The sequence below is a fragment of the Lissotriton helveticus genome, chromosome 6 (genome assembly GCF_964261635.1).
Source record: "Lissotriton helveticus chromosome 6, aLisHel1.1, whole genome shotgun sequence".
Lineage (NCBI taxonomy): Eukaryota > Metazoa > Chordata > Amphibia > Caudata > Salamandridae > Lissotriton > Lissotriton helveticus.
Genome location: NC_136067.1, coordinates 1,969,015,624 through 1,969,038,348, shown reverse-complemented (window position 1 = coordinate 1,969,038,348; position 22,725 = coordinate 1,969,015,624).

Sequence of the window (22,725 nt, the reverse complement as noted above, 5' to 3'; positions counted from 1 at the left end):
GCAGGCCCAGCACACTGACACTGAAATAGACGTACAGAGGTGGATTGGGAGACCACCCTCCACGAGCACAAAGTAAAACGTATGGGCCTCTTGAACATTTAAAACTTCAGCAAGTGAATCACCAACTGCACTGACACTCTGGCCTCCAAGAAACAAAGCCACACAGCAAAAACTAGACCACAAGCCAGCTGGTTCACTGAAAACGTCAAGCGACTCTCCAAAAATCTGGAACAGAAAGGGAGAACAGGCAGAGGGGAAGTGGAAAAAGACACTTTTAAATTCGCCCAGAGAACTTACTAAAAAGCTATTCTGAGATATTATGAGAGGGCCCTAGTCGAACGAATTAGCGCCAGCTACAAAAGTGGCAAAGAAATCTCTGCAATTGTCAGTGACTTCACCATACCCACTGCTACCACAGGCAAAACCAGCCCATCACACAATCTGTTTAGCAACTGATCAAACTTATTTTGTAGCAGGATCACAGCCATATACAGCAACTTCGCCCCACAACCTTGTTCCATGACTTTCTCCAGAAGTTTCCCAGTGAAGAACAAAGAAAAAATACCACTTGGGACACCATTAGCACAGACGAAACCACAACAACCATGAGGACCATATACTCTAGGGCCCCGGCAGACCGCTGCCCCATCTCGCCTTCAACACCAAAGTTATCGCCATCAATGTGGCCCTTAACCCTAACCTCAACATCTTCATTAGCATAGCCACCTTTGCGGAACCATGGAAACACCCAGCCATCACCACCCTCCTAAAGAAACCCTTGGTTGACCAGACCAAACTCAGCAACTGCCAACTGATAACCCTGCTTCCCTACCCATCCAACCACAGCACAGATAATGCCCTCTTAGTAGCAATGGAAGATATCCAGATGACCCTTGAGATGGCAGAAACCTCAGCCGTTATCCTTTTAAACATAGCAGTAGCCTTCAGCACTGTATACCATTCCATTCTGATCCAAACATTCCATGGAGCAGGTATCTAGGGACACTTCCTCAAATGGGTCTCCTCCTTTCTCACCAGAAGAACCCAAACATACCCCTCTACTCCTCTGAAGAAGGACAATAAATCTGTGGATTCCCACAGTGCTCCTCGCTTAGCCCAAAGATCCTCTACATCTACATGACTCTTCTGGCAGACATTATATGTGCCCACAACATAAACATCTTCACATATGTCAACCACAGGTAACTGATACTCTCCCTCTTGGACAATGCACTTAACACCAGGAGCAAATTCACCACCTGAATTATATCCAACTGCCTCAAACTGAACTCAGAAAAGACTGAAGTGGTGATCTTCGGAAAGGTGCCTCACCTTGGGACTCTACCTAGTGTCCCAAGCCTTGCTCACAAGCAAGAAACCTCAGAATCATCAAAGTCAATAAATTGGACATGGCTCCCAAGGTAAAGCAACAGACTTGTCCTGCTTCATCACCATAAGGATGGTGAAGATAAACTTCAAAGAAAATGGTCAACTAAGCCCTGATCACCAGAAGACTGGGTACGGGGATACCATGTTTGCAAGGATAACCAACCAGGACTCAAGAAGGCTGCAGACCATGCAAAACATAGCAGCCAGACTAGTCCTTATGCCAGGAATCCTCTGCCCATAACACTAATCTTGTCTGATGTATATATATTCTTAGCTGAATAAAGGTACAGGTTTACCATGCAGTGCAATATAGGTTCATCATGCTGTGCAAGTAAACAGTATGAAATTATAACTGGCAGAATGCTGTATGTACTGAATGAAGGGTGAAAACAAAACTGAACAAAACTGTGATGAATGTTACACCTTGTGAGGAAACATAGTGGGTCCAATCTTCACTATATTGCACACCATGGGCAGACACATATAGATGCATGTCATTTTTCAAGTAAATTTGACCTTGTAGTTTTTAGTTTTTAGCACCCCTGAGCATTGCTCTGCAAAACGGAAATGTTGTGTAAACACATTGGGATCCTTTGGTTTACTCATTTTGAATATGCATGAACTCCTTAAAATATAGAAAGTGTATTACTCTGAATATATCATGAATATGACTTGAATATGTTAAATTATTGTGTAATTGTTTTGTTTTTATGTATTGTGATCTATGAATGGTCTTAATTATGACGTGTACGTTTATCAAAGAGTAATTCAATCAATGTGGAATTTCAAAATAACGTGCATCCTTCGTGTGTCTTTTTATCACATGAACAAGTTGGCCCGTAAATACAAGTCTGTGTCATACATTCTTGTTCAAACTAGATAGAGCACCAGTAACATGGCTCTTAGCCCTTAATCAATGAAGTACCCTGATATAACACAATACATATTACCGCGTAAAGACCACTATAAGACGGCGGCCGTCTTTGCGGTAGATTTTGGTGCTTAGCAATAATAGCTGGCATTTCCTGCTTTCCGGTCGACTCGAGACTAGCGAACGCCGCAGCCGAGCAGACCAGGAGAAGCGAATGCTCTTGACCCGTACCGCGATTCAGTAAGTGCTCCTAAATAATACAAGTTAATTGTCTGCTTACGGCTTTTATCCGGGATACCTGACAACTTTTCCACTCGTTATAGGTGGTTGAGAAAATTAAGCGTTAATCAACGCTAGAAGCATACTCCCCTACCCGCCTCTATCCGCTCTCATGATGCAAGACTAAAAATCGTGAGTCTGCATTATCTTTATATCCTTCCACTAAGCACAGAGTGAGCACAATGGACTTATATTAACTGTACCAATTCATTAGATTAAATCAGTGCTTTCATAATTGCAGGTTGGATACGCCACCGCATCTGCATTTACATTACTGGTAAGATCAGCTCCACTTTTGACAAGCTCTGTTCTTTTCAACCCTACACACATCTATAGTTATATATTGTTCCTTGTTTAGTCCCCAGATACACTGTCCTGATGAGACTCGGTATCTAGAGAGGGTCGAAACGCCGTCGACGAAATTACGAAAAGAGACAGCTTGAAAATGTTATCTTGATATTCATATTTTGTCCTTTTTGGAAACCTACTGATAACCGTTTTATGTCTGAATATGTCACTTAATGTTCACTGTAAATATGGTTATTGTCACTACACTTGGGGTCACGAAATCAGTTTTTATGTGAAAAAATATTAGAAAAATCAGTAAATTGTGATTGCTATATTACTCTTTTGTGTAAAATAAATGTGCCTACTTCGGCTGAAGTTGGGTATAACTAATTGAAAAGTTTTTGTGAACTTGTCTAGAAATAATTTTATGAGCTGTCTGATTGACATGTAGACCCATAGAAGGGTCATTTGTCACATTTTTTGTGTAATTTAGCATTGCAATTATTTAAATTGCTAAAATTGTCATTGATATTTAAAATGAGTTCCTTGTGAACATTGTTTTTTGTACTCTGCAAAACGAGAGGACACCACAAGTGACCGGATCGGCTCCATAAAACCGGTCACGCCCACCGTTCAATGTGGATTATTGCCTAAACTGTGACAGGATACCGGTTGCGCTCTGGATGTTCCTCGTGTGCTGGTTTCAGAGATCGAATGTTGCGGAGGGCTGAACTTCCCTGCTGCACGTCGAAGCAACAGGTAGGAGAGAGCCATTATTGAGAACTTGCCTCAGTTCATTTATTGGTTTTCCTCTCACTCTCTCCGGTTGTCGTGAGAGGAGAGTAGTGATACTTTTGCTAAGGGAATGCAACCTAGACCCAAATGGAGCATTCCTGCAATATGTGGGCAAGAAGGCAAACCATACAGTTGGTGTTTAAATGCATAATACCAGAGACAATTTCCAGAGGAGATAAAGAAGTTGGTATTTTTAATAGCAGAAAACATTTTCCAGAGTTGCATGAATAAACAGTACAGAAAAAGGTGATTAATCCATACAATCTATTTGATTCTTGTATAACTCTTCTGTAATAACTACTTCTTGGACAATATTATTGGAGAATATGTGACTTCATCACTCTTCCTCATTGTAAAGGTCACAAAGAACATTCTTAATTTCTTTCCAGGTAATGACTATATCTCCTTATATGATTGATGAGAACTGTAATATGCATAACCAGAGGTGACACTGAACAGACATTCTTTAACTACGTGCTTCATTTACTTCCAGGACTCCCTCCCCACAGTACCCTCCCTAATTCCCTTCCCCTCATCTGACCACTTTGATCATCTGTCACTTTTCAATCCAGTCGAAGCTGCCCGAAGGTGGGCATCTTGAGGGTACTGCTCCTGATGAACTAAATCTTGACACCTCAACCTCCCATGCTGAGCCGACATTACACCACCACTTGCTCCTGATACACATGCCCATACACTTCAAACTACTCGAACACACTTACAAAGTACTCCACAACACAGCCTCTGCCGTAACTATAACTCACACCTTTTCCATGCACTGCTTATATCATCCTATATTATCTCACTTACACCAAGTAAAATTAGAGCATTTGCAATTGCAAATCAAATCTTTTTTGAGAACACATTGCTTGGTAGGGTGGTGAGCTAAAGGTAATGTTATGTGGCACACAGGAGAGTTATTCACCTTCTTTTAATGGGGATGACTCTGCTCACAGCTTTCAACTGCTATCCCAATGTAGCCAAACGTGTTTCAGGCAACCCGTGCCCATGATCATTGGCTAGAAACAGAAGAATGTCAACATAGTGGAGCACGTTTTAACTGTCCCAAGTCCCACTCCAGTGGGTGGGTGCCATATGGCTTTATGGTACTTGCAGTTCCACTTATGACACAACAGTGGGTGCTGCAGCAATTTCGCCATATTAAAAATCACAAACCCCAGTGGGTCGATCCAAAACTGAAATACTGCCAGCCGTGCCATTCACGTCCCTCAATAACGGCCTCTCTGTCATCTCAGCATCCCGCATTTCAGGTTGCCGCAGGTCCGCATTTACTGCAGCTGGGTGTCCTCATGTCACGAAGTTCCAAACACTTTGCAGAGGCAGACTGTAGCTAGTCCCAATCTCCTGCCAACCGGTGTCGCAGCGGTTAAGCTCCTAAACCAGCTGAGAGGGTAAAGGGGAAGTGGATAGAGAGAAGAGACACTCCCGTTGCTGAACGCCCAGGTCAAGATCTGGAGTTTTCTAGTGGTTTCTTCCTACCGTCTTGGCATGGGTGTCTAATGCACAGAGAAGGGAATTAAGGAAAAAGGCACCTACCAAGATACTCAAATTACAATTCCATAATTAGCACTTATCCTACCAGCTGGCGAGGGAGTTTGCACCTCTCTTCTATATTTCATGCTTGACTGGAAGCCCTGTCTACAAAAGAGAGATCTTATTACTACTGAGCTAACTGACAGTTCACTCTTAGGGAATTAACTACGTTTAACTGTAGATTACCTGTGAGCTTCTCTTTAATGCGGTGTACTTATCACTGTCTTCAGGTAGAAACTTCTTCAAGAACTATTGACAAGAGTCTGAAGTAACTGCATCCTCCACAAGCGCGCAAAAAGGATAGGGGAAGGAACAAAGGGAAGGATAGAATAGGAGAAGCGCAAGCTGGGAGGGAACGATTAATAGGCAAGCTGACAGCTCCTCAGCGCAACAACTGTAGTCTTACTGTAGGTCTGTGGTTGAAGAGGCTCTGAGTATGTGGCTGCTTACTCCTGGGCTCACTCCTTATGAAGTTCTGACTGACTCCACACCAATTCCGTCATTGGCGCTTGAGACTGAAGAAGTCGTCAGGTACTCTGTGTAGAATACACTCTCGGCAGTTCCAAAGGTGCGCAATAACCAAAACTGAGAACTAGAGGGCGCAGAAGTCTTTGACAGCTTTACGACTTCCCCACACGGAGAAGTGGCTATACTCTTACTCGAATGATACTCTGAAGATAGACGTTCGATTCCTATCTTAGTGGCAGAAAGGAATGAACACGAAATTATTCCTCCCGCTAATACTATTTAGCGGAGGAACGAACTCTGGCTGGCTTCTCTGAAAAAACGTTTGTTGAAGTGCGCAGCAAACAGTGCTCACGCTCCACTCGAACACTCAGTGGCATAGAATGGCAACCCGGTTACTTTAACGTCCATAATGGCGGCCATCTTAGGAGAAGCTGTATTACTAGTTACAGTATTACCACACATTCACTGTACTAGGTTTAATGTTCAATTGTGGCCGCTTGCACTCTACCTGACTCACTATGGATGCCACCACATGACTCCTGACAGTACCCCCTCTCAATGACCGATTGATCGGTCCTGGCTTGAATGGTTTCAGTGCATGGAATCTTTTTAGTAAAAGTGGGGCATGAATGTTTCCTGCTGGTTCCCAGGATCTATCTTCAGGTCCATAACCTTTCCAATCCACTAAGTAGTGTAACCTTCCTTTCTTTATCTTAGAATCAAGGATCTCTTTTACTACATACTCAGGATGACCAGAAATGTCTAGTGGATCAGGGGGTCTAGTCAATCTTAACTGTGGACTGGTCTTTTTCAACAATGAGACATAAAACACTGGATGGATACCCAACTTGTCTGGTAATTTTAATCGAACTGTGACTGGTCCTACAATCTTGTCAATTACATAAGGTCCTACAAACCTAGGTTGAAATTTGCGGTTACCTTTCAAGTGTGAATTCTTGGATGACAACCAAACCTTATCACCAATCTGATATTGTGGAGCAGGTTTCCTATGTCTATCTTCATAGTGTTTGTAAGACTCTTTAGCTTTAATTAAATTATTCTCCGCAGATCGATGGAGTTAGGTTATGTCTCTCATTAAGGTTCCCACTGCCGGAACATCCACATCTTCCGTTAGCAGAAAAGGATTAGGATGGCGACCAGAATTCAAATAAAAGGGAGAGTAACCCGTGGAAGCACTCTTTGCATTATTACATGCAAATTCTTCCATCTATAACATGTCGGACCAATCTCCTCCTCTCTCAACCAGAAACAGACGCAGATACTGCTCCAATTCCTGATTGATGCGCTCAGTCTGACCATCGGCTTCAGGATGATAACTAGTAGTCAGCCTCCTGTCCACCCCCAATCCTTTCAAGAATGCCTTCCAAAAGTGCGAAACAAATTGTGAACCCCTATCTGAGACCACTGCCTTTGGAATTCCATGGAGCTTTACTACATGTTCACCAAAAACCTTTGCTAACTGTGGGGCAGAAGGAGTTCCTTTTAAAGGAATAAAATGACTCATCTTTGAGAAGATGTCCACAATGACCAAGACTGTGTCATAACCCTTACTCACAGGAAGATCCACTATCAAATCCATGGAAATGGTATGCCAAGGATGTGACGGGGTGGGGAGTGGTTGCAACAACCCTGGGGAGCCTGTCGACTAGGTTTTCCTCTAGCACATAACTCACAAGATTGGACATTTTTTTTGACGTGAGAAGACAACCCAGGCCACCAAAAATATCTCGTCACTAAGTCCAAAGTTTTTGTGATTCCTTTGTGACCAGCAAGCGGATGATCATGACAACTTTGAAGAGCTTTCTGCTGGAGAGCAATTGTCGGCAAGTATAAAGCTCCTTTATAGTAATGCAACTGCTGATGTAAACTTCGCTCCTCATCTTGAGCCACCCAATTCTGAACTTCCTCAGAGGACAAACTCTTTCTGACTTCCTATTGAAAGGTATCCATAATCACGGCACCAATGATCTTTGATTCTGGGATGATTGGTTGAGGCTCCACCAAATGTTCACTTTCTTGAGTATTAAAACGAGATAACGCATCCGCCTTACCATTTCTGGGGCCAGGGCGGTAGGTGATGACAAAATCAAAGTCAGCAAAATATAAAGACCAGCGAAGTTGACGGGGAGTCAGAGTTTTGGCTGTCTTTAAAAATTGCAAATTCTTATGATCCGAATACACCGTGACCGTATGTTTAGCACCCAGCAAATAATGTCTCCAGTCTTCTAAAGAGTCTTTTACTGCCTAGAGTTCTTTTTCGGCGATGGTATAGTTTAACTCAGCAGGGCTTAGTTTTCGAGATCGATATGCAACCGCATGAAGCTGCCCAGTACTCCGATGTCTTTGAGAAAGAACTCCACCAATGGCCTGGTCGGAAGCATCAGCCTCCACGAAAAAAGGTTCAGAAGGATCAGCATGTAACAGAATTGGTGCTGAAATGAACTTTGCTTTCAGATCACAAAAGGCTTGTTCCGCTTCTGAGGTCCATTCAAATTTCACTCCCTTCTTGAGCAAGCGAGTAATGGGGACTATAAGTTGAGAGAATCCCTGAATGAAGCGACGATAGAAATTGGCAAAGCCTAAAAATCTCTGGATTTCTTTAACATCTTTGGGAGAAGGCCAATTCTCGACTGCTCCAACTTTTCCGGGATCCATTATCACTCCTTGTGACGAAAGGACAAACCCCAAAAACTCCACCTTAGCAGCACTGAAAACACATTTCTCCAACTTGACAAACAATTTATGGGTTTGCAAGCATTCTAGTACCTTTCGAACATGTTCCGGATGATCTTGGGGTTCTTAGAAAAAATCAAAATATCATCTAAATAGATGATCGCAATCTTGTCAATTAAATCCCCCATCACGTCATTGATGAAATGTTGAAAAACCGCAGGTGCATTGCAGAGACCAAAGGGCATCACTCTATCTTCAAAGAGGCCAAACTTAGTCCGGAAGGCGGTCTTCCACTCATGACCCTCCTTCATACGGATGAGATGGTACGCTCCACGAAGATCTAATTTTGTGAAAACCCGAGCTTCTTTCACTTGATCTAAGAGGACCGAAATCAAAGGTAACGGGTATCGATTCTTGATGGTCACCTGGTTTAAAGCGCGGTAGTCAATACAAGTCCTTAAAGTTCCTTCCTTCTTGGGTTTAAAAAATAAAGGAGAGGACACGGGGGACTGCGACGGTTGGATAAACCCATTTGCCAGGTAACGGTCCAAGTACGCCTTCAGATGTGTATTCTCGGCTTCAGTTAAAGCATATATCCGACTGCACGGAAGAACCACCCCGGGTTCTAACTCAATAGTGCAGTCATAAGAGCGATGTAATGGCAGCAACTCAGCCTCTTGCTCACTAAAGACAGCTTCAAATTCCTGATATTCCTCTGGAATCTTCACAGAATCAATGACTCCAATGGACTGTCCTATAAATGAGAGTAGACTAGCTTGTGATGGATCCAGAGGGCCTTCTTGCTTCTGATAACAATGTTCCTGACAATAAGAAGACTTCATCATCACCGTCCGATTCTCCCAATAGATGGTGGGATTATGTACAGTCAACCAGGGCAATCCCAAAATAAACTGAAATTGAGGAGCGTCAATGAGGTTAAATTGCAGAGTTTCTCGATGACCATCGGCTTGTGTTAGCTCCAAACATTCGGTGTGGCTAGTAATTGGTCCCGACGACAAGTTTGTCCCATCCACTGCTCGTACTGGTTAATTTTTCTCCTTCAGAAGTGCTTTAATTCCCAATCGTTGAGCAAACTTAATGTCGCAGAAATTGCCCGTGGCCCCAGAATCCAGCATAATGGCCACACTTGGAAACTCAAATTCTCGAAATCTCAAAGTCATGTGCAAGATAACATGAGGTGCCATAGACTGTAAGGTGTTCATTATTAAATGTGCTTCAGGAGTCGACTTCGATTCATTTACCACCAGAGCGACTCAGTTTACTGATGGCTGGAGTCGTTTCCCTTCACTGGAGTCTTTGGACGTCTTGTGCATTTCTTGACAAAATGCCCCGAACCTCCACAATACAAGCATAACTTCTTTAAACGTCGTTGCTCTTTCTCTTTATTGCTCAAGGGTCCCCTAGTAGCTCCAATCTGCATGGGTTCCAAGTCATTATGACCTTTACCACTGTCCGATCTCATTCGGTCGAAACGGGGAAAGCTTACTTTCCAATCTCTTTTCTTTTCTCCTTTGCGTTCAGAGTTTCGGAAATCCAACTCTAGCACTAAATCTACTAAGGCAGATAGTTCCTTTGGACGATTGGGTATCTGTGCCAGAGTGTCCTTTAGTTCATCACGAAGTCCTTTGTAAAATAAGGCTGCCCGTTTCTCTTCTGGCCAATTGGTTTCAATAATCAATTTATTGAACTGCGTTAAATATGTCAGTAAGTCTTTAGAACCTTGGCGCAACTCCAGCAGTTCGTTGTCGGTGGCCTGAGATACTCTTCTCCGGTCAAAAATCCAAAGAAACTCCCTTTTAAATAAAGCAAAATCATAAAGGAATGGGTCATCCCTGGTCACTAATGGCATTTCCCAGTTAGCTGCATCTCCTCCCAGGTAGGACAAAACAAAGGCTACTTTAGACTGAGCATCAGGGAAAAGGGTCGGGCGACACATAAAATGCAGGGAACATTGGGTCAAAAATACCTGGGCCTTTTGAGGATCTCCCTGGAACCTTTCTGGAGCGGCTAAAGGAATAAGAGGTGAAACAGAATGAATCACCTGCGCCACAGTCTTGGGATCAGGACTGGGAACTGTTGACGCACTCACTGCAGGATTGCCCCTTGCTAACCCATCTACCTTGTGAGCCAAAGCACGCGCCTCTTGCTGAGACGCCACCAATTCCAGTTTTAACACCTTATTTTCCTCGCGTACTGCCCCTATCTCCCGTTGGATTCCTACCAAGATTTCTCCTAAGGGTTTTAAATTAAACCCCTCCACCATTCTGCCCGGGCAAAGCAATTTTCTTGGGCACTTCAATCTGTCACGAAGTTCCAAACACTTTGCCGAGGCAGACTGTAGCTAGTCCCAATCTCCTGCCAACCGGTGTCGCAGCGGTTAAGCTCCTAAACCAGCTGAGAGGGGAAAGGGAAGTGGATAGAGAGAAGAGACACTCCCGTTGCTGAACGCCCAGGTCAAGGTCTGGAGTCTTCTAGTGGTTTCTTCCTACCGTCTTGGCATGGGTGTCTAATGCACAGAGAAGGGAATTAAGGAAAAACACACCTACCAAGATACTCTAATTACAATTCCATAATTAGCACTTATCCTACCAGCTGGCGAGGGAGTCTGCACCTCTCTTCTATATTTTATGCTTGACTGGAAGCCCTGTCTACAAAAGAGAGATCTTATTACTACTGAGCTAACTGACAGTTCACTCTTAGGGAATTAACTACGTTTACCTTTAGATTACCTGTGAGCTTCTCTTTAATGCGGTGTACTAATCACTGTCTTCAGGTAGAAACTTCTTCAAGAACTATTTACAAGAGTCTGAAGTAACTGCATCCTCCACAGGCGCGCAAAAAGGATAGGGGAAGGAACAAAGGGAAGGATAGAATAGGAGAAGCGCAAGCTGGGAGGGAACGATTAATAGGCAAGCTGACAGCTCCTCAGCGCAACAACTGTAGTCTTACTGTAGGTCTGTGGTTGAAGAGGCTCTGAGTATGTGGCTGCTTACTCCTGGGCTCACTCCTTATGAAGTTCTGACTGACTCCACACCAATTCCGTCATTGGCGCTTGAGACTGAAGAAGTCGTCAGGTACTCTGTGTAGAATACACTCTCGGCAGTTCCAAAGGTGCGCAATAACCAAAACTGAGAACTAGAGGGCGCAGAAGTCTTTGACAGCTTTACGACTTCCCCACACGGAGAAGTGGCTATACTCTTACTCGAATGATACTCTGAAGATAGACGTTCGATTCCTATCTTAGTGGCAGAAAGGAATGAACACGAAATTATTCCTCCCGCTAATACTATTTAGCAGAGGAACGAACTCTGGCTTGCTTCTCTGAAAAAACGTTAGTTGAAGTGCGCAGCAAACAGCGCTCGCGCTCCCCTCGAACACTCTGTGGCATAGAATGGCAACCAGTCACTTTAACGTCCATAATGGCGGCCATCTTAGGAGAAGCTGTATTACTAGGTACAGTAATACCACACATTCACTGTACTAGGTTTAATGTTCAATCGTGGCCGCATGCACTCTACCTGACTCACTATGGACGCCACCACATGACTCCTGACACCTCACCACCAGGCTGTAGTGTAGTTCCTATATTCCCAATAGGCTATGCGCATTGCAATAATATATATATCCTATAGATTAGACGTAGGACGAAGGTCGACTAGGTCTCTATCGAATATATTAAACTTAATAGTGAGTGCCAGCTAGCTCAGAGGTCACTAGAAACTTTTTTGGATAAACAAGAAGGGATTAGTTCCTGAAACACATTAAAATATATCTACATGTGTGAAAAACCCACCCAAAATACATAAAAGTGCATTGTTATTCGTTGTACGCGAAAAAAGCATTTGTGCTGTACCCATTTAAAAGCAATGTTTCATTCAAAGCATATAATTTGAATTTTTTTTCAATTATTTTTTTTTAAATGTTATCAGAATGAATCACGAACATACATTTATGAAATGACTCTTAATCACAGAAAAAAAGTCAAGACCATTCCATGGCAGAATATATAAACTGTTCCAGTGTGGACAAGGTCAAATATTGTCTCTTGGAAGTATTTCAAAGAATTCTTGTTCTCTAAGAATAGTTCTACTTTAAGCAGATTACTTTGTGCCCCCCACCCCAAAAAAAAAAAATATATATATATATATATATATATATATATATATATATATACATATATATATATATATATATATTTCTCGAAAAATTCAAATCAAAGTTAGAAGTTTGTTTTGGAAAGTGAAGGTCGAATTCATAGTCGCGGAGAATACTGTGTGCTAACTTCAAAATTCAGTGTCATTGGTAGGAAAAATCATCCAGGGCCAGATGTAGGTAAATATCATTTACCGATTCTAAAATACCGAATTTTAATGATTCGGTATTTTAAAATCGGTAAATGATATGTAGGTAATGATTCTGTAAATATTACCAAATCGGTAAAATTCGGTAAATACTGATTCGGTACTTACCGATTCGGCATTCCCCATCCATTCCTATGGGACTGGAGGCCCAAAGGAATGAATTTGAATTACCGATTCGGTAAATACCGAATCGGTGATAAGGGTAGACCTATAAGGGTGGCAGGGTGTCACATTGACACCCTTGGGCAACCCTGTATAGTGCATGGGTGCCTATGTGGCACACATTCATGCCCTAAGATCATGTATGTCTGCCACGTGGCAGAGTTGAAAAAAACACAAAATTGTTTTTTTAAGGTTTTCGATATTTACCACCAACTATTAGTTGGTGGTAAATACCAAATCCTTAATGCACATAAGCACTCTTAAATGTGCTTGCTACATATCATCTACCGATGTGGTAAATACCGAATCGGTATTTTTTGGCCTCCTATGTTACAAATTCCTAATACCGGTCGGTAACGGCTGAAATTAGGTCATTTCGGCCATTACCGACTGGTATTGGGCGACCTACATCTGGCCCCTAATCTTCTAAGCTGGTAAAGAATTTGTCTACTACTGTAGGTGAAAATTGGACTACCTCATTAAGCAGATCAACCGTACATAGGTGCGGAGCATCACCGTCCGCGTCAGTCGAATTAGCAATGTTCGAAGTAGATGGTACTTGTGCGCCTGTTGCTCCACGTATCTCACGGTATGCATCCTGCATCTGGTAGATCTCAACGAATGCCGTCATCAAGATTGGTAGCCGCTGGGGACAACACAGTGCATGAGCAGTTACCGGTTCAAGCAAAATATCAACTTCCGTTGGCAGGACTGATGGGAGTGTCAGAAAGATGTCCAGAACGCACACATAGCAGGCATCATAGAACAGGTAAGATGCAATATTGCCAGATTGGTCGAAATGATAGAAACCACATGGTGTTCAGATCTCTTAAACGAGTTAAGCCCAATATTTGTATCATGAGCTCACAAACACTACATTGCCAGGAGGGAGTTCTCCAAGGTGATCTGTGTGTCGATGGTGTCTTGACTTGCCATATCGGAGCAGAAGGAACAAAAATAGTATTCCTGCTATGAATCCCAAAATGAGAGGTAGTCCGCCGAACACAGAGTGCACGAAGTTTAGAAAAATGCCGAGGACTGCTTCAGAAGGTGCTAACAGTCCCAGAAAAAATACATGCACAATACCACTCGTATCAGACATGTTTAAGATACGACCTAACATTTCTGAGAAATGTATAGGGCAGTTTGTGGATAAAACGGCATGTATCTCTGCAGAAGTCCTTGCAACTTGCAGATCATACGTTTCTTTGGACGAGGTCAGTGGCACAGGTTTTTATAAAGGAATGGCTTAAAGTATCAATTTGTATAGAAGAGATGTTCAGTGAAGGCCATAACGGCAACTCCTGGTCTGTCTTAGTTTTAGGAAACAATACTTGTATACAGCAAGTACCCCTGGCTGACACGCTTACGAGATAGGGTATTCCTGGCAACATGTAACAGCAGCTGTGATTATTCAACATAATATAACTACCATTAGAAAGCTGCTTAAAAATTGGTTCAATAACATCTAGCTGGAGAACCTTGCAGGTGGCAGGATAAGTTGTTCGAAGAACCATGGCAGGCCCCTTGTAAATTAATACCCTGACATAAAAGTGTACCCCTTAGTGTGTTTTTATAATTTTGTACCACTAGGAAACACTTCCTTTCCCCCACTCCAACATCTGTGTGTAGAAAGTAAATTCCAGGATGTCTTGATGTATTCTTTACCCAATCTTTCATATACACCTGCTGGTATATATATTTAAAACAATACTGAAAATGGAAAATCGTCACAGTGATTTTTCCGTTTATTGTCCATTCTGTCGCTGGTTTTCTCGGAAACAGTTAATGTTAATCTTTCCAGTTTTTCAATGCTCAGCACCGTATAGTCTGCCCCTTTTTGTGCCAACGTTATTTGTTTATCTGTAACGTTAAATTCAGAAAACAATGACATGGTGTTGATTAGACACCATGGCACATAGCCAGAACAAACAACATCCAGCCTAAAAGCATTATAGAACGCAATTGTGACTGACCATGTTGCAACATGACCAAGTCCTTTTCCATTATGTCTATGGCAGAGGATACTATGCTGTCCAAAGAATATATTCTGTATGACAGAGTTGTTAACCCATTGTCAACTACAGAGAGAGATTTCTCTAAATAATGCAATCAATTTCTCGTATTCATTCGGCAGTCTCTGCTTGCGTTGCTTTCCATGCTTCATTATAAATGGCATAGATACCGGAGTATATAAAACAGTTATGACGCAGTTTCATAGATCCTTTTAAGAAGTCCCTAAATCAACGCCATCTTTAAGTAAAGATAAGTGTTGCTTTACTTCTTTTAGTGTAGATTTTTGAAGCCACTCAAGGCACAGTTTTCCTACACGGTATGATGTTACTATCCCTGGATGTTGTCTCTGGACATATCTTGGATCTGGCCTAGTGAATGTGAACCTGTGTGCCTTATTCAGGAATCTAGCTTGACAGTTGCTTGTGTATGTGGGCCATATTAACCATTTTTTCCAATCAGGATCTGTTCTGTTGTTAAGTAAAATAGTGTTTACGTCAACCACCCCCTCTGAAATGTTCTTACTATTAGGTGTAGGTGTAGGTATGAACGGTTTGTTAAAATCTTTTATCTTAGCTAAGGCAAGACAAAATGTCTGTTGAACAGTGTCATTTAAAAACATTATTTGTTCAGGGATGATGCAGGCTCTAAATAAGGCTTCCAATCCTTGCACCTGCCAGTCTTTTGTACCCCAGACAGTTTTTATCTCAATGTTGTCTTTCCAAAAGTCAAAGCCTAAAGTAGACAATTGAGCATAAAAGGCCGCAGAATAAATTTGCTTTGTATTTGTCAGCATACTTTTCAGTCCTGTGTTTTTTGTATTTTTAAAATAAAAAATTTCTGGATTTGAAATGTTAAAACCTGAAAAGTATGGAAATTTGTCATAAAATGTTTTTGAGCTACCCTTTGGTGGCGTTGGACAATGTTCCCATTGATTATAAGTATAAACATTTTTAGGATTTGCAGATTTGTGCAAAAAATGATGACCATAGTGATTATAACAATACATTTGTTCATAATCTGATGAACCTTCTAAGTATTCATGATTTGTAAATTTGGAGACATTTCTAAGTCTTGCATCATATTGTTAACAGTCTCAAAGTCCCAATCATCAGATAATAATAATAATAATAATAAACTCTTTATTCGGTTTATCACAAAGAAAAAACCATAAAAGACAGAATCAAAAATAAAATCGATACAAGTGCAGCTTATCGTAAAAAACATTTTCATAGAGAGCAATATACAATGAGTAAAAAACAGACGCATTTATAAAAGAGAGAATGATGGATTGAAGGGTCGTTATTTGATTTGTGATTACATTACTAAAGGTTTTTTCTATGGTTCAAAATGCATTTTAAGAAATTTAAAACTAGATAGCACACTTCTTCAGACTCTAGAGATTGCAGTCGATAAAAGGCCGGTCGGCACTGTCTGAGACCCCACCGCCTACAAACCGGGAGAATCCAGCGTTTTCTGTGAGGATGGTAGAATTTGCAGAACATGATCACGTGGATGTTAGATTGTATTGATTTCCCGTCACAGGGACATGGGGGCAAACTTGGGTCCCAGGCCTTGTTCATTGGAAAAACGACTAGTCTGTGAAAGATGTCCAATCTAAGCCTGGTCAACAGCATCCTCTCATATGTTTTGGTCTGCAGGGTTAGATACGGTTGGATACCAAATGTTAGCTGGACTATGTTCGCGTGAGTAACTGATGATTTTGCAGCATCTGTTGACAGTCTCAGTGTTTCCAGATGTTGTAGGGCTAATTCCTTAAGGTCCTTTTTTGACAGTCCGACTACTGTCTCAGGTCGAAGGTAATACTTTTCCAGGCCAAGGTCAGTAAAGAAATTTTTAATGTAGCGAAGCCACTTCAATCTAGAGGAATGTTCGAGTGACATAGTGTCAGCCACTATTGACTGTGTTAGCGTGCTCGTATCGGATGACCAGATACGCCTCCACAACATCAATGGCTGGATTTTAAGGAGATCCTGTAGGTAGGGAATTCCCAGTTCCACATGTGAGGCGTAAGTTGATGTGCCTTTCGGTGTGGCGAGAAGGAATCTGATGAATGCATTTTCGATTATCTGTAGGGCTCCAACATCTGTATGACCCCACAGTCCTGCTCCATAGAGAGCAATAGCCTGGCACTTTGCGTTGTAAATTTTCAGCAACTCTACTGGGGGTCTTTTCCCTAGTTTCCGTGAGAACGTCTGCAGGGCCGCTATTGATCGCTTGAATAAATGACATCTCGTTTCCACTGCTGGCTTCCATGTTAGCCTGTCATCTACCATGATCCCGAGGTATGGATATTGTTTGGTGGTCTCAAGTGCTTGTTTATCCAAATAAATATTTTTTGTGCCTTTCTTCGCCCCCCCCCCCGTGGCCATGACAAACGTTTTTTTTTATATTGACCTTGAGATCCAGGCCATTCATGAAGGTCGTGTATCTGTTTAGTGAGTGCTGGAGTTCACGCGGAGTTCGAGCCAGGATGACAGCGTCATCCGCATAGAGCAGTGCTGGGATTGGTCGGTGTTTTACTTGTGGGAGGTCCAGGGCCCCCCTCAACATCTCCCCCTCCAATCCATTTGTGTAGAGTGAGAAGAGGAAGGGAGCCAGCACGCAGCCCTGCCTGACTCCCCGCTCCACTCCGAATGACGCCGTCATCTCACCATTCCTTCCGAAGCGAACTTTCGCCGAAGCTCCTGAGTACAGCTCTCTCAAAAAGGCTAGCAGGGAGGGGTCCACGTCCAACTGTTTAAGGACTGTCCAAAGTTTGGAGTGCGAGACACAGTCAAACGCGGCAGACAAGTCCACGTAGACCATGTATAGCGTGCTCTTCTTTGCTTGCATATATTTGCCCATTAACAGACTAAGGTTGAGTGCCTGCTCTACCGTCCCAAAGCCTTCGCGGAACCCGAATTGCAGATCTGAAATGATGGCTCTTTCCTCGCTCCACTGCTGGAGTCTCTCCAAAATGACCCTCCCTACCACTTTGCCGAGAGAGTCCAGGAGCGAGATGGGGCGATAACATTTCACGTCCTGGCGGTCCCCTTTTTTAAAGATGGGGACCATAATTGATCTAGTCCAGGAAACTAAGATGCCCTCGTTAGCTGCCGCTACACATACTCTTGTGAGGATAGGCGCCCAGAGGTCGTGATTAAATTTGAAGAGGTCAACAGGAACGCCATCTGGACCAGGGGCCTTTCCTGTTTTGCTTTTTTCCAGGGCCACCAAGATTTCGGAGATATCAAAGGACAAAGGAATTGGGTATTGTACCTCATTGTGAGTATTCGATGGATTATCTGCAGTCCCTTGGTCTTTGAAGATGTTTTTGAAGTGGGCTACCCAAGTGTCCTCGTCTATTGCCACCTCTATCTTGGGGGAGTTGTTATCTGTGAGGTGGGGGGATCTGACCGTTCTCCAGAAGTCTTTGCTATTTTTCAAGAGAGTGGTCTTGACTAGTTCTTCCCAGAGTTTCTCTTTTATTAGTTTTACTCTTAATTTACGTTCCTTTGTGTAATTTCGTCTCAGCTGTTGAATAAGGCCCACGTCTCTTGGTTTGTTGTGGAGGGCGGTTTTTAGGTCAGTTAAGGCTCTCGTACAGTTGTGGTCGAACCATCCTTTCCTTGTTGGATATTTGTTTGTTGTTTTCCCCGTGAGCAATCCCTTGGCTGCTTCCAAGATCTCTAAAAAATTATTCAGTACCTCTGTATGATTTAGTCCTGGATCCAGACAATTGATTATGTTTGAGTATGCCTGATTCACTAGCTTTTTTGTGATCTCTTGCGGGTCGATCTTTTCCCATTTTATGGTATAGCCGTTGTGTTTTCCTATTTCCAGTCTATCTTGGGTAAGTGCATTTGCTATGTCAGTAACCTTAGATTTGGATTCTGACACATGAAGTTCTATCTTTAATGCAGAGTGGTCACTTAGAGGGTTAACCATAACTTGGTAATTTTTAGCCTTCGTAAGGAGTCCTGGAGACAGCAGGATATAATCCACTGTTGTTTGGTGACCTCTGCCCACATAGGTTGGTTTAAACAGGTTTTCCTCCAGTCCTGGGGAATTAGCGATTAGCAAGTCAAAATCGGATAATATGTTGTTCATTGCGTTTCCCGATTTATTGTGGGCGAAATGGGCTAATGGTGCCTCATATTCGTCCACAAACCCACAGCGTTGGGAGTCTTTCATAGGGCAAGGGTGAAGATTGAAGTCGCCTCCCCATAGGAGATGAGTCATTCTGGTGTTATCCTCTCGCTGGAGTATGCTTCTAAGTCTCTCCTGCATGTTACTGATGAAGATGAGAAAATCGTTTTCCACTAGGTTGTTATATGAGTTAACTAAAATAATATTGTCTTTATTTGGAAAGGCAAGAGATAATATCTGGCAATTTGGGTCTGTAAATAGGATGGAGACTTTTAGGAGGGGTAGAGTATTAGCGATATAAATTGTTAGCCCTCCTTTGGGTCTACCTATTATGCTACAAATAGCTGGAGATGAGTAGGTTTTATACCCCAAAAGATGGAGCTCTGTTGATGTCCAGGTCTCTTGGAGACAGATTATTTCACCTTGTTCAAGAAAACTCCGGGCCATAGGGTCTTCCGTCTTTGTTCGTAGACCCGCCACATTCCAGAAAAGAAGGGGTATTATTCGGGTGTTAGCTTTTGGAGCAGTTGTTAATGGGGCCTTCGTCGTGTTATCACTTGGTGGGGAAGGATGTGGGGAATTAGGGCTAGTATGTTCTATATCCCTTGGTGGTCAATCAACCATTTCTAGGGCACTGTATCTATTGGCTAGTGGTATGTTGTGCCAGGGGTCCCATCGGGGCGGTTCTCTGTGAGACATACTCTGATGTTGGTGTCCCCATTCTCCCCAATTCGCTCCCTGGTGACGCGGTCTTACTATTTGCCAAGGGTTCTCATGCTCTCGGAAGCGAGGGGGTCCGTATTGTCTATTATCGTAAAATGTAGCCTGACGGTGGGGTGGTTCTGCCCAGGGAAAAACAGGATCCTCAAAGAAGTTGTTATTGTTAGATTGAATAATGGGGTAGAAAAAGGAAAGCGGTTTAATTCTAATTCCTCCATTTACATTGGATTGGTCCCATGAGCTAATGTAATCTGCCGGCCAGGAATCCTCAAAAGTAATGACAATACAGTCCCCTGGAAACTGTTTACTGCCTTTTCCCACCCAGGGAGTCCTGCGTAATGAAGAAATCCTTCCATGGCAATTTGGCGGCATGGGGCGATTTATCTGTAGCCAATGGTGTACTTTGTTTTTTAAAGACCATGGAGGTTCTACGGTATTGGGAGCTAGCTCAGGTACGCCAATCATAACCGCTACATATGGGGCAGCCTCAGGTGGTAACTCTAGGTGGGCTCTAGCATCTCCAGGCCCTCTTGATGCGTTTCTTTGGGTTGGTTGAAAAAAGAAATTATGTGCCGGGGTCTTAGGGTGTGCAATTTTTCTTGGCGCTGACTGTGACAGGGTAGTTGTTGATGCCACTGTATTGCCTTGTTTTGATGTGGTTACTACAGTGGTGGTTGGGTTTGGTAAACTTGGATTAGACGTTACTGGAGGTATTGGGATAAGGGGGGATGCTATCGACACTACTGTCTGTGCTACTGGCTGTGAAGTGATTGTTTGGGGATTTGTAGGTTTTGCAGTAGGTCCCAGAGAATTCGATAGAGAGATGTGGGGGGTATTTATACCCCCTTTCTTCTGTGGGGGAGGCCCCTGATTATGTTGCAACTTGGTAGAGAGCTTCAGGATCTGGGTCTCTAGATTTACTAATTTTAATTCTATGGGTTGTAGAAATTTCTTAAGAAGTTCGGCTAGCTTGTTTAGCGTGATAGAATTGTCTCTATCTATTAAGTCCTTATCTGTGCAAGTTTGGGTTGGCGAGTCCAATAATATGGGAGTGGCGCCTTCCTGGTGATCTTGATGTACCAGTACAGTAGCGACTTGTTGGTCTAATCTTGGGAGTGGCATGTGTAAGGCGTTGGGGAAGGGAACCGTTGTGAGGCTGTTAGAGTTTATTTGGGTGATCTTATTTTTACTGATTGCTCCTTCCCTCCTACCTCTGACTTGAATGTCCTCCAAGGATGATGTTTGTGTGGGCGATTGAGGGGGTAGCTCGGGTTTTTTTTCTAAATCTGAGGCTAAGAGTGACTCTGCAAGCTCAGATACGGATAGATCTATATTATTTGGCAGGCTACGCCTACCCTCACCTACAGGCCTAGGTAGTTCCTTGTTGGTAGCCGGAGCGGGTGTTCTTGCTTCGGCGAGGTTTCCCAAAGAGGATCTTTTAGCAAAGTCTAAATCCAGTGAGACCCTATTCTCCATTAGGGAGATACTTTGGTCAATGAACGAGTTTGCTTTTGTAATGAAGTCGTCCATCGGACCCAGTATGTTTCCTACGCTCCCTGGTGCCAAAGTCTTTTTTCCTCTTGTAACGACCATTATGAGAAATAAGAGGTCAGAGTGGTGTTGACGATAATGGGAGTAGAACAAAGTGACTTGGGTGATGAGTATGCGGGGAGGTATCAGATGGTTATTTGAAAAGGGAGTGGCCCAGCCCGGTCTCTCAGGCTCTCGAACGGCCTCAAACGGCCCGCTCTTTGCCCGGTCTTCGCCCCGCGCGCGTCCCGCGGTGCGCGTTCCAGGGTTAGCTTAAGTAATGTAACTGGTTGTGGGGGGCGTGGCACTGGGAGGGGGCGCGGCTCACGCGGGAAGAGGACCAGCTGGAGATGTTGTATGCTGGTCCTCGCAGTCCCGGGGCCAGCGCCGCTCCCTCCTCTGCGGCCACGAGATGTTCAATGGGGTTCCTACCCAGTCCAGCAGCAGGCAAGGCAGATGATAAGCTACTCCTGTAGCGGGATAGATTCAGGCGGGGTCAAAGCAGAGACTCTCACTCACGAGCGGCTCCCGCAAAGCGGGGCCGCGAGAAGTTATCGGTCCTGGCTGGGGGCGTGGCACTGGGAGGGGGCGCGGCTCACGCGGGAAGAGGACCAGCTGGAGATGTTGTATGCTGGTCCTCGCAGTCCCGGGGCCAGCGCCGCTCCCTCCTCTGCGGCCACGAGATGTTCAATGGGGTTCCTACCCAGTCCAGCAGCAGGCAAGGCAGATGATAAGCTACTCCTGTAGCGGGATAGATTCAGGCGGGGTCAAAGCAGCGACTCTCACTCACGAGAGGCCATCAGATAAGGAACTAGGTGAAACAAAATTACTCAAGGAAACCTTGAATTGGTGTGGAATCTTTAACAGCTCTGCAGGACCAAGGATGTCATAATCAGTTCTGTCCCAAGCTATACCACCAAGTATAGGAATGGCTGTGATGTTCACTGATGACAAGTATCTTTGTTCAGGATGGGATTATTTGTGTGGCTTGAGGAGTAAGTTGATGTTCTTACTTGCTGTGCCCTTTTTACTATACCTTCCATTTCTCTTCCAGGGGATCCTCATCAAAGTCATAAGCATTAGAATATTCCCGCCCATGTGCGGGACCCCGGAAACACTATATTATATGTGCCCCACATATATATTACCTACTGGCGGTCGCCAGTAGGTATATATAGTTAGGATTTTTTCTCTATGGGATTTTTGAAAATTCTATGTCTAATAACTTTGGCGTTTGTGGACGGAATTGGCTGAAATTTTCAGGAAAATGGAACATTTTGTTTCTGAGCAGCCACTGAAAATTTGGGGGGGGGGTTGTCAAGGGGGGGCTGAGAAAAAAGGGGGGTCCCAAAACGTGTTTTTAACATTGAGTTTTCCATAGGGCGGTTGGCCTCACTTTTAGCCCGAACGGCTGAATGGATTTGCACG